This window comes from Globicephala melas, chromosome 17 (assembly GCF_963455315.2).
Source record: "Globicephala melas chromosome 17, mGloMel1.2, whole genome shotgun sequence".
Classification (NCBI taxonomy): Eukaryota; Metazoa; Chordata; class Mammalia; order Artiodactyla; family Delphinidae; genus Globicephala; species Globicephala melas.
Genome location: NC_083330.1, coordinates 16,543,285 through 16,556,618, shown reverse-complemented (window position 1 = coordinate 16,556,618; position 13,334 = coordinate 16,543,285). Strand labels below are relative to the sequence as shown.

Sequence of the window (13,334 nt, the reverse complement as noted above, 5' to 3'; positions counted from 1 at the left end):
GGAAATGGTTGGAAAGAGCCAGAATGCTAGTATGTGATGGTTGCCCCTCACCGCCTATATCAAGGTATCCCAAGATAATGGATGAACTCATGAAAGAACTGGCTAGTTTGAGAACAGAAATAAGGGCAAACAGCCAAACTCTAGAAATATAAGACTACAAAGCTGGAACAAGCCCCTGCTTCAGGAACTCTAATGGTGAGGATGACACTGAAAAAGGCTCTGAATAACAAATGTCCATTAAGACTTCCCAGTTAGAAAAGGGACTCAGCCTTGCAGCAAAGATCTGATTAATGAAGTTACCTAACCACCCAAGCCTATTATTTCAGATGACCCCAAAATAACCACTTGAGACACAGGTGGTTGAGCCATGAGCAAAGAAATGAGGGAGGTTCAAGAATTATAAATAGGAAAGAACTTACATGGTAGGCAGTGGTGTAACTGACAGCAAATAGATAAGAAACCTAGGAAGATTTTGAGGGAATTGTATTGTCAAAGAAACTAGGAGCCTAATTTCTAGCGAGTATAAAACAACCTCGGGGCTTCCCTGGTGGTGCAGTGGTTGAGAACCCGCCTGCCAATGCAGGGGACACAGGTTCAAGTCCTGGTCGGGGAAGATCCCACATGCCTCGGAGCAACTAAGCCTGTACGCCACAACTACTGAGCCTGCACTCTAGAGCTGCAAGCCACAACTACTGAAGCCCGTGTGCCTAGAGGCTGTGCTCCGCAGCAAGAGAAGCCACCTCAATGAGAAGCCTGCACACCACAACTAAGAGTAGCCCTCGCTCACCGCAACTAGAGAAAGCCCGTGTGCAGCAATGAAGACCCAACACAGCCAAAAATAAACAAACAACCTCAAGGCATCCAGTCTTATACCAGCAAGAAGGTGGCTGGGAAAGTAACATCACTCCCAAGAAGGATATACTTCTCAACACCCATTTTGAATGTGGCCATGGAGAGTAATGGACAAGGAAGAACCTTCCAGAAGGTGACCAGGGCTACAGAGAACAATGAACAAAGGAGTTCTTCCAAGACAGCAAAACCAGAGTCTAATAGAGGAATCCCCCCCTACTGCCAGAGCAGGACGTCTTTAGCAATGTGTAATGGGATTTCTTTCATAATACGGGTCAATGACTGCTTTATGCCTCCCTTTTTTTTTTTTTTTTTTGCGGTACGCGGGCCTCTCACTGTTGTGGCCTCTCCCGTTGCGGAGCACAGGCCCCGGACGCGCAGGCTCAGCAGCCATGGCTCACGGGCCTAGCCGCTCCACGGCACGTGGGATCCTCCCGGACCGGGGCACGAACCCGCGTCCCCTACATTGGCAGGCGGACTCTCAACCACTGCGCCACCAGGGAAGCCCGATGCCTCCCATTCTTCCCTCTTCCAAATGGGAATTTTGAATGCAATTATTCTAAACCCGATCCACCATTGCAGAACAGGAGGCCAGTAACCTGCCTTTTAAGTATAAGGTTTCTGGACAAGGAGGGGCCATATACAGATTTAATTGGGGAGGAGGGGTTTAGCATTATTACCCACAGAACCTGGACGTTGAAATGGATGCAGCGACCAAGAAGGATTCAGGTAGTCTCCCGGGGCTGAGGTTTTCCTACATGTAGCCACAGAGGCAGAATACGATACAAATAGCTGTTTAGCAAAATCTGTGCTTCCCCTTTCATGACACAGGAATGTTGCTAGGGAGCTGCTGCCCAGCCAGGGGTTACATATTCCCCTCTATGTATTTAGATAGAGTGATGTGATCATCTCACTAACAGAATGTGAATGGCAGCAAGGTGTGTCACCTCTTGGATGTGCCTTCTCTGTGCTCATTCTCTTCCACAGCTGCCAGCTAGATGCAAAGAACTCCAAGTCCCTAGTGTAGATTGAAAGAATCTGGGTCCCCAGATCACCGCATGGAACACACACAATGGACTCTCATATGAGCCAAAGATAATCTTCTACTCTATCAATTACTGCAAAATGGAGGTTTACTACAGAAGCTCAAGTTACCTTAACTAATGCAATGACCTTTGAAGAAGAAAGAGGCTTCAAGTGTGCTGTGATGGGAGCTGGATGACTGGGAGACACTTTATTTACAACTGTTTGCTACAGAGTATCCAAACCCTTCTCCACTTCTTCACCATTCCTTTTAAGGTTAAGTCCTGCACCCTATCCTACCTGTATTCCTCAGCAGTCTCCCAGCTCGTCTCCCAGGCATCTATCTCTTTTCCTCTTATAGTCCCTCTTCCTCATGCTAGCTCAGAGACTGCCCCCAGTAAAAGTGGACCACATCACTCTATTTAAAACTGCAGTGGACCTCCACTGCCTGTCCTACAGGATAACATCCAAGGGGCTTTGCAAGGCATACAACACCTTTCCCATTTAATCCCCAAGTTCTTCAGTCTTATCTGTCATCACTTCCCTACAACTGCCAACGTTGAGCCCCAATGAACGGCCAAGCCCTTTTTACAACACTGCTTTGCAAATGCTGTTCCCTCTGCCTAGAATGTTATCCATCTGCCTCCTTTGTAGCCTGGAGGCCGCTGACTCATCTCTTAAAAATTAGCTTAGCTGTCACTTCCACTGTGAAGTCTTGTCTGACACTCCCACGTAGAACATAAAACGCTGACAGTTATGATCAGTCAGCTTCGCATATGGTACGTACTATTACTTTGTTTCTAGTGCTTAGAAATCTAAGGGGTTGAATTTTGTTGCTGCTTGTTTTGTTTATTATTTAGTCAGCCTCTAAACTTCCCTTCTGACTAAAAACTTAAGAGAAGTCTGATTTTTCAAAATAGCCCAATTATGCATTCGAATTACAGTGGCTTCCTTCTGTAGGAGAATATAGCCATAATCAGTGCTGCTGAATGGGATTAATCCAGTCCTTCTGACAGAGGCTTCTAAAATCGTTAAGTATTTGGAAGGCGAGGCACAGGGATGCAAGAAACCCTACAACGTGGTTAGAAATTCTGTGTCCTCCATTATTTTTACACTTTCATCAGACACGTAAGTAAATGAAAAACTTGCTTATTATTATCTGTGACTAGATTCTAACCTTGTTGTACACAAAATATTTTTACATAGGAATGTTCCAGGAATGTAACTGCCATACTGGGAACTTCACCAGGATTTGCTCACCATTTTGGAAAGTCACGTCACCCACTGTAACACTGCTCATGTTAACTGACTCACTAATACAACACACCCACATCTGTTTGCAACTGTAGCTGTCACACTCAATGAACATATTTACTTTGTTCTTATTTCAAAATGCCAAATATACAAAAGTGTCATTGATATTCAGTTGAATATTTTCTCTTAAGTCCAAATTCATGCATTTCAAGTAGCAAGCACCTGACTGCTTTAGGACATCTTTTACTGTAGTATACCTGAGCGTACACATACTGATACACTTGCAATTTTCATAAGCTGCTTTCCTTTTATTTCTTCTTTCTATTACAGATAGGGAATTTATATTGATTTTTGAAATATTACATGTGTAGACAGGTTACACTATCTGTAATATCATTTCAGGAAAGTAAAAGGGATATTACAAAACACTGCTTGAGAAAAAGGGGGCATTGGGTCTGACTGAGTAGAGAATCACAGCTACATGCATCTAGGAATTCAAAGAAATCCTATTTTTTTTTTTACTCTTGGGATGCTTTTGTTAGGCAACTACTCAGCTGAACTGCCATCCTGCTCCACCGATAGCTTTTAAGGCATTTTGTTATGATTTCTGTGTCTACATGTGTAGGCTGTGAATGTATGATGTCTTATTCGTATTTGTGGCCCCAACACCTCGCTTAGGGCTTGACACAGAGAAGCAGCTCAGTAGATACCTTAAGGATGAAATAACAAATGAGAATCCTGAGAGGTATGCAGTCCCTGGCTCTCTCCATAGAACTCTGAATCAATTATTCAACATTTTGCCTGTACCAATATTATAAAGCTTTCTTCATTCTGCCTAATGTCAGAGTCGGTTACGTACAAACTCAATTTTCTCTCCTCCTTGTTGGGCCAGGCAGTAATGTGTTCACCTCTGTATCCTGAAAGAACCCTGCATAGAAGCAGCAGTAAATAAGTAATATTTAAGTCAAATTATTCCCCGGGAATATTACTATACATAATGGCTGTGTTTTTAGTACTAACCGTACTGTACTTCAGGTATATTATCGATTCACAGGGTATTTGTCGATTGGTCTGGACACCGAAGCATCATCTAAAGTACTGTTTCTATAAATGTATTACAAGTTTCAAAAAAACCCAAACTTTTAAAATCAACCTTTATGCTCCAAGCCAGCTGTAGGTTGAGAGTTGTCTATAATACAATGCAACTGGGCCTATGAGACCTAACATCTGTGAGAGAAATTAAAATGTCAATCAATCATGAGGCAGTATCTAAAGATTGGATTGGATGGCATCCTGCAGGCAATACTTGGCCAGTCTATCTTCCAAATTTAATGATGGTATTTTTCATATAAACAGAAGCAGTTGATATTTCGAAAGAACTTTACTTTAAATCGTATAAAAACTTTTCTTGATGAAAAACTCAGCTTATGATTTATGTTTTCATGGTTTTATTATAGTTATTTATCACTTAGTAAAATAAATGCACTCTAGACAATATACTAGAAAGTAAACCTGTTGGGCTTCCCTGGTGGCACAGTGGTTAAGAATCCGCCTGCCAATGCAGGGGACATGGGTTCAAGCCCTGATCCGGGAAGATGCCACATGCCTGGAAGCAACTAAGCCCATGCGCCACAACTAATGAGCCTGCACTCTAGAGCCCGTGAGACACAACTGCTGAGCCCACGTTCCACAACTACTAAAGCCCGCGCGCCGAGAGCCCGTGCTCCACAACAAGAGAAGCCACCGCAATGAGAAGCCCGTGCACCATAACAAAGAGTAGCCCACGCTCGCCACAACTAGAGAAAGCCCAAAAATAAATTAATTAATTTTTAAAAATTTATAAATAAATAAAATAAATAAATTTTTAAAAATTTAAACAAATAAAGTAAACCTGTTAAGTGACTATATTCCAATTTCCAATATATTGGGGGTACATTTTACAGAAGAAAAAGTGGGGACAGGGGTAAAAGAAAATTATATTGCAAAACGAATAACTTCCTTTCAATATATGAATATTTAATTCTAAAAAATAAATTTAAAATATTTATAATACTATACTTTATTCAAAATAATTCACATTTTTAAAAAAAAACTGAAACTGAATATAAAATAAACTACCATTAGAAATTGTCCAGTCAGATCATGTGCCTTGCCCAGTGTTAGTCTCTGGTCACTGTAAAGGCAGTACTTCCTAATGTTCTAGCATTCTGATAAAATTCCACCCATCTTTTAAAAATCAGCCTCTAAACTACCTTCTTATTTCAAATTCATAATGAAAGTTTTGGGGGTTTCTCCTATTTAAAATGAAGTCCCTATTTTTGGTCTTTTCCAAGCATTCCCTGTCATAATAACTATGGTAACCCTTAATGGGAGGATATAGCTCCAAATAAATCTAGGAGCTGAAAACATCATTTCTCATTCTGTCGGAGATCACACTTCTTAATGTTTAATATCATAGTGGTTAAGTGAAGCCAGAATGCCTGGGTTCAAGCTTGAATGTATCATTTACTTCCTATGTGACTTTAGACAAGAAAAGTCTCTGTAATTTAACTTTTATGTCTATATAACAGAGTATTAGTGATAGCTGCCTCATAGGGTGGTTGTGAGAATGAAAATACTTAGCATTTTTAAAACACTAAAAAGTGGCTGGCTCAACTATGTGTTACAATAATAATAATGAAAATAAATTTATTTTATTGACATAAATAAAATAATAATATAAATGTTATTTATAATAATAATGCTTTAATTTAATTTAAATTTTTAAAAATTTTAGTAAAGGTTATTATTATTATTGTTGTCTTCTAATAATTCCCCAATGCCTAGACTGTGACAAATTTTCATGAATCTGCCTTAATTAATTTATTTATTAAGTATGAAATTGTGAAATGCACATATGTATGCAAGAGATCCCTGATTTTGAACCATATACACAATTCTTCAATTAGTTATTCAAGTTTTACTCTCTATACTGTAAAAATCCTTGGGGGGCAAGGACTATGTCTTCTATCTCTTTTGTGTTTGCTACATTCTAATCAAGCACTCTTCTTATACATAATGAGTATTAAATGAATTAATGAATAAGTTAGTGAGTGGATACATGGCATTAAATCAGACAGCACAGATAGGTACAATTCAACCTACAGGAACAGGCACTTTTCCCTTAAAGATAATACAGTAGGATTTGGCTTACACAGGCCAAGGAGCACCGAGCCTTACACACTTGACCTTCTGCCACACAACCTGGAGTTTTGGTGAAGAGTTGGTGGGAATACATATTTTAGAAGCTCAAGGAGGGAATAAGCAATGAACAAGAATGGACTATAGATCCAAAGTACAAAGATACTTGTAGTATATGACTAAAAATCTGAAGGCTGTGCTGCTTTATAAAGTTTATTTTATCACTTCGGGAGTAACAAGGCTATAAACTCTTACCTTAAAAAATATCACATATAATGCATGTGCACTCTCCACTCCTCTGAAGCCCTTATGAAAATAATAGGCATCAGAGTTTTTTGTAAAATCCACTTGACAAATATAAGCAAACTTCAAGTAATATCACATTCTGAAGTAAATGGAAAGTCTTAACCTTATATATTTACCTTAAAATGTTCATGAGGAGATGTCCTATCAACTTTAATGATGCTTCTTATGATGCTTCTTAGGAATTAGTCTCTCTAAGGGATAGCAAATTTCAAGGAACTAATTACTTCCTTATAATTTATCAAGAAAAAATACATTAGATCGGAATGAAATTATCTTGTAGATTTCCGATTTTTACCAGAAATTTGGTTTACTTTCATAACACACACATATATGTATACATACACATATGTATATATGTGTATGTTTATAATAATAATGCTTTAATTTTTAAACATTTTAATAAAAGTTATTATTACTATTACTGTCTTCTAATAATTCCTCAATGCCTAGACTGTGACAAATTTTCATGATCCTCTTCCTGAATCTGCCTTAATTAATTATGTGTCTATATATACTTAATATGTACATACATACACATACACCAGTCTCTCTTTGAACACCATTTCAAAATGCCAGATATAAATTCAAGAAAAAAAATGTTCAATGCGTAAAGAATTGCTTCCACAGATACGCAGGTAGGTATGCAAGAAACCTGGACAGATATGCTTTTAAAGTTGCCAAGAATGTGACTGAAAGCCTACCCTGTCATTTTGTTTCACTAGCAGTCTCACTTTTGCTACCATACTGGAAATTTGAAGGGCGAGTTCATGTTCACAGTTGCTCCAAGGCATCAACAAGGAAACTTTAAAAGCCAAACGGAAAAGACTGGCTAAGGTAATAATTTTCACTAATCCCATCTGAATATTCAGCAAGCACGTATGCCTGGAAAACTGAACTGTGGGATGTGGAGACAAGTGAGACTGGAAACAGTTTCGACAGATGCACAGATTGAGTCTACTTAGAAAAACACAGGAGCAAAAGAAAAGAGAGAAACTAGCATTCTCAAAGTGGCAGGCAATGGAGTTATTTTCTGGAAGCTGTGTGTATATTTGTGTATGAGGGAGATTTGGGAACACTAACACGAGAGGGCAAGGTGCAGGTTAAAAGGAGGAAGAATGCAAAGAGAACTGCCAAGTGATTCACTCCTTTCTCCAAGAGTCTGAGTTGTGCCAGAAAAAAAAAAAAGGGAGTACATTAGACACAATTCTATTTGTGATAAACAACTGGTCTGAATCTGACAGCATGAGGGAGAGGAGTACAGTATTTGCTTGGTGGAGGCATATTAACTCTTTTAGGTGAGGAAGTTACTTTTCATTCAGTGGGGGAAAAGGTGTTTATACATTGGGTCCTCCAAATTCTCAGAACTGTAGCCAAACAAGTAAGTAATCACGTAGTTATGCCTTACGTTAAAGACGCCACCTCTAGAAGCAATTAAATGCACAGACACATGTACAGTGCACCCAATTACTGAACTGTTTAAGTTCTGATTAATTTAAGAACCAAGAACTCTCTAGTACAGATGTCCGTAGAGCTTATTCATGTATGACAAGTAAGCTTTGTACAACTTTATATTTATTCACACACACACACACACACACACACACACACACCTCTAAAGAGTGAAATAAAGTAAAACTTTATTTTATACTTACATAATTTTTTTAATGATACCCTTTTTCAAAATCTTTCCTGTAAGTTATTCAGTACCGACAAGTTAGACTTCAGATTTCTGACTGGAATTTATCTTTCTCTTGTTCTATGAAATGTGATTATCTCGACTGATGTTTTTTGGTAAATAAACCAAGAGACCTCTGTCCCACACAACACTACATATTTAAAAACAATAACAAATCCTGACGTTTCCTTTGAGCTGAGCTTAAAAAATCAGATTTCCAACAAAATTCCAAAACCCATCAATGCAAAAACAGAAATATGAAATACTATTTAAAATACTGACATTATTGCATAACTTGATTAGAAGGAATGCTGAACCTGCATGCAATGAACCCAGTGTACATCTGTGCATCTTAAATTTTTCAGTGTAATCTATTATTATAACACTTGTGCGGTCATAAATGATGTATACATGGCATGTCTTTGCATACTGCACACTGAAAATTTTTATGAATGAATACACAAAAATGCTCATAATTCGAGAAAATGGATGGTAGCATACTATTTTGAAAATGGTCATTAAGCACTGGAAGCAAACGACGAGGCAAATGGTCGGTGTCTTTTGGTGCCATTCAGGGCAGTTGTATCCCCAGGTCCCCTAAGCAGAGTGTGTTGGAAACAGCCATGAAGCTCTTTCCTTAGAGACTCATTCTCTCTCTCAGGAACCCTGTGCTACACAGAACGGAGACCGTGCGCCGCTCGGAGAACAGAATGCATGCACGTCTCTGTGTTCTGAGGACTGTTCATACATCAGAGACATCACACTCCCCGAATCCGGTCCCACAAGTGTGTGCATGTGAGTGTGGCATTTACCAACAAATGAACAGAAGGCAACAAGAGCTCATCTCCTAGAAATAACATCTCCCATCCCTTCCCAGGCAGACTGCTCAGAAGCTTTTCAGGGGCTAACACTTGAGCGCCTTCCCCACGGGGATGGAGTCTTGCATTAATAACCCTCTCAGGGCTAAGTCAGCTTTGTGTGTAAGTCCACTCGGTGCCATATGGCAGTTTGCAATTCCTTTAGCAACTCAAGTCTGGCTAGGCTGCCCGCGATGATTCATTCTTAAAGGAAGACCCCCTTCGGGGAGCAGCAATGCCCCCGCCACTTACCTAGCTCCCACCGACCCCGCTCTGCAGGCGGCACGGGCTCGGGCACCACAAAGGGCTGTGGGATTCCCCGCTCCCTCCGGGGCTCCTCTCCCCGCGACGGTGCCCTTCGCCAATGATCTGTCGCTGGAAATCCCCCTCCCCTCCACGGAGAGGAGGGTCTCCCCGGCTGGCTGGAGCTCCTGGCGTTTTTGGTTTTTTTTTTTTTTTTTTGGTTTTTTTTTTTTTTCACCCCTCTCTTTACATCCCTGACTCTGGTTCACGGTCTGTAGTAGGAAGGCTCAAAGGAGAGGCGGCGGGAGGAAGCTAAGGCATCCTTAAAAAGAACAATAATCTTCATCGATCTTCACCCCCTTCCCCTCGCGGGCCCCCATCCCCCTGCCGCCGCCGCCGCCGCCCAGACAAGAGAGGGCTGGGATAGAAAAGGAAAAATCGAGCGAGGCTGAGCTCGCAGCGCGGAAGGAGCCGGGAAGGCGAGCCGCGCCAGCCGGGGAGTTGCCGCTCGCTCGGGTTGCCCGCGGCGCGGCGGCGGCGGCGGCGGCGGCGGCGGCGGCGGCCGGCGGGGGCGGAGGGCGGTGGGTGCTTGGTGGGTGTGTGTCTGTGGCGGAGCCGGGGAGAGGCTGGGCGCGGGAGGCGAGGCGGGGCGCTCGGGGGCGCCGGCTTGGGCGCGCACACCGGCCCGCGGCCACCCCGCCTCGCGCTCCGCCTCCTCCCGCGCTCCGCGCACCCGCGGGTTGGAGCGACGGCCGCCGCCGCCTCCTTTTCTTCCTCTTCCTGGGCGCTAGCAGCTCTGGAGGTGGGCGGCGGCCGGGTTGGCGGGGCTGCGCGGCCGGCCGGGCACCGCCGGGGACGCCCGGGCTCGGCCTGGCGGCGCGGGAGCTGTACGCTCGAGCTGGGAGAGCGCCCCGGACACCGGGGCGCGGGCGAGAGGGCGCCGCCCACACCTTGGCGGGCGCTTCCCACTCCTCCCGCGCGCCCGCCGCTCCCAGCTGCCCGGGCCCGGCTGCACACCCACCTGCTTCCCTCGGCGTCTGCCGCTCTGCGGAGCGGGAGGGTCCGCGGCCCCGCGGGCGCCGCGGACAGGGCGACGGGGAAAGCCCGGGGCGCCCCACCGGGATGCGCTCGGGCGGCTTCGCGGGATTCCCTGGGCCCTTCTGCTCTCGGTTGCTAGGTTCTCCCCCCGCCCGCCCCACACGCCCCTGACCCTGGCCCGCAGCTCGACCCGGGGAACTGGGGCGAGGAGAGACAGCTCCTGAGTGATGGGGCCCGGAGTATCATCCCGGGGAAAGAGCGCGGGGATAACTAGGAGAGCAGAGAGGATCTGACTTTCTTCCGAGCACCTCCAGCTCCGCTTGGGGGCCGTCGTCAGCCCCCAAACCCCGCTGTCCTGGGTTTGAAGGAAAAGCCTCGTCGGTGGCAGCCGTAACTCTAGCTTCCCACGGGGGCGCTATTCCTACTCTGGCTTCCTTTCTTTGGCCTGCTCTCCCTGTCATCTAGAGAACTGTGCCGAACTGTGCCAAGTTCCTCCTCGGGGAGGCCACCGAATGGGCATCCAGAACTCTCCCTACCTTCATGTCGAGGTAAAGACGGGATGAACTTGAATAATAACATTACTGGGCTCTCTGGGTTGCCGACCCATGGGCTCCTCAACAGGCACGAGATAGAGACAGCCTGCACAGTTACAGGAAACAAAGTAGCTTGAAACACCCTTTTTAAAAGAATGCAGGCCGTGACAGTGTATTTAGAGTTGGGACTCCCTTCTGAGTTTCTTTAGGCCAAGAAAGATGGCTACTGAAGAAGGTCCAACACACTCAGGTTTAAACGTATCTCACTTAATCCTTGCTTCTCTTTTAGCCCTGATGTACACCGGGACGCTCCATCACCTAGGGTTCTCTACACTTTGACTTCCCACATCGCCACGGGCCTTACCTTGTGCTGGGTGGTTTTTTCGAGGTGCCAGATACTGGGCAGGATGTTTAGTATCGATGTTGGCCCTTCCGACGCCATCGCCCTCCGCCCAGGACCTATCCCGGCCCTTTGCTGTTTTCCAGGCTTCTCAAGTACGAACACTAGGAAAAGGAAGAGGACTCCCAGATCCTCAGACCTTTAGCCCCAACCCTGACCTGTTCCCAAGCTTCCGCTCCAAATTTCCAAGGACCTGCCGGGTGTCCATTATTACGCCTCCAGTCTTTCCAGCCTCTATACAGACTTCGGCAGATAACTCTTCCCCAGCTACAACCCTGACGTTATCATTCCCTGGTCACAAATGTTCTCTGGCTTCCCCATTCCCTGCCAAACAGTGTCTGAACACTTCTATGCCATTGCCTGCCGCTGGAGTCTCTTCCGGGGCGCTCCTCTCCCAGTTTCGGATCCAGATCATTCCAGTATTTCACGGCCCATGTTAAACTCCGCCTCCTCCGTGACCCCTCCCTTTTGACGTCCATAGCGCTCGGTCTGAGCTCTGTCTTTAAAGACATATGACCTTCAGCTTCCTACAGAATGTATGTGCTTCCCATGTAAAAGTCTTAACCATCTTAAATGTTTCTCCAGGGTAGATTCCCTATAACTTTGTTTGCGTTCTTTACATATAACCCAAAGCTACACATACAAAAAATACCTATTCATCCAACAAATATTTATTTTGCAACTTTTCTCAGGAACTCGATATTTGTTAAATGAATGGGATTTACAAAATATTTTGTCTAGAAAGACTACTTAAGATTCGTTTTAGGGGTGGTATGACCTCGCATAAATTTATGGGTGTGAAAAATCCCCTTACTTTACAAACCCTACATCGGTATCACTGATCACCTTCAATAAGAATTTAATTATTTTACAAGTGTTTTGTTTTTTTGCTTTTTTGCGGTACGCGGGCCTCTCACTGTTGTGGCCTCTCCTGCTGCGGAGCACAGGCTCCGGACGCGCAGGCTCAGCGGCCATGGCTCACGGGCCCAGCCGCTCCGCGGCATGTGGGATCTTCCCGGAGCGGGGCACGAACCCGTGTTCGCTGGATCGGCAGGCGGACTCTCAACCACTCTCAACCACTGCACCACCATTTAACATTTTAAATGTTAACATTTAAAAAATGTAAACATTTTTTTTTTACCTTAAGTTTCCATTATAGTTCAGAGATCTGAATACATTTTCCTACTAAGTGGTCATTGATCAAGAGAGCAGATTATCTATTGAGTAAAACACACTGCTGCTATCTCCATCATGGGAAGGAGGGTGCTAGGAGTAATTATCCATCATGCCTGAGTCCTGTCTGTACGCCTGCAATGATATGGAAAAACAATCTTTGGAAGTAAAATCTAATTCCACTTACAAAATTACTCATAGCTCAAATGGGCTATAGAGAATAACCCTTAGTGTACAAACTTTTTGGAATAGCTCAGTTCTCCATGTGCACAGCTTGAATTCTGGAATGCTGCAAAAACTCTTTTGTGTTGATTATCACCATGTGGTTTTTACTGCCTTAGTGTATATAATTTTGTCTTTTTTTAGTTATTCTCCGAAGAAAAGATTAAAATGATCTAACTAAAAAGTCAGACGTTTTCACATTGCTCCTTAAGCCATCTTTTGTTTTTAACCTTTATTGATATTTATGGAAATGTTCCTCTTGCTTGTATTTCAATTTTTCAGATTTATCATGAGATTTGATGAAATTATATTAAAAGTAAAGGAGAGAAATATCTGTTTAAAATGTCAGAATGCTTTCCTCATAATACGTGGTAAAGAAAATCACTTTAATATAAGTTTAACCTGAAATACTCTTATGTGTGTCATTAGATCGATTTAGATGAAGCATGTGTTTCCTCATACATCATAATGCTGGTGTATTGGTATATTTATGTATATACACACGATATCAAGCAAAATAGGTTTTTGGTATTTTTTGTTGAATAAAGTGTTTGAAAAATATTTACTATAATCTGAATAAC

At 43.4% G+C, this 13,334-nt stretch overlaps 1 protein-coding gene across 3 annotated transcripts in view; it reads right to left on the bottom strand.

Annotated features, from left to right (window-relative positions):
* KCNB2 (potassium voltage-gated channel subfamily B member 2) overlaps positions 1 to 10,530 on the bottom strand; it is a 398,959-nt gene extending 388,429 nt beyond the window's left edge. Inside the window, exon 1 of one of the 3 annotated variants that reach the window (XM_060287332.1) lies at positions 10,409 to 10,530. The gene's annotated coding sequence lies outside the window, so the exon portion shown is untranslated. Of the gene's footprint in view, positions 1 to 6,728; positions 6,807 to 9,396; positions 9,921 to 10,408 lie in introns of those variants that run through there. The other 2 variants (XM_030859576.2, XM_060287333.1) reach the window with 2 other exon arrangements.
* Positions 10,531 to 13,334: the final 2,804 nt, after the last annotated feature.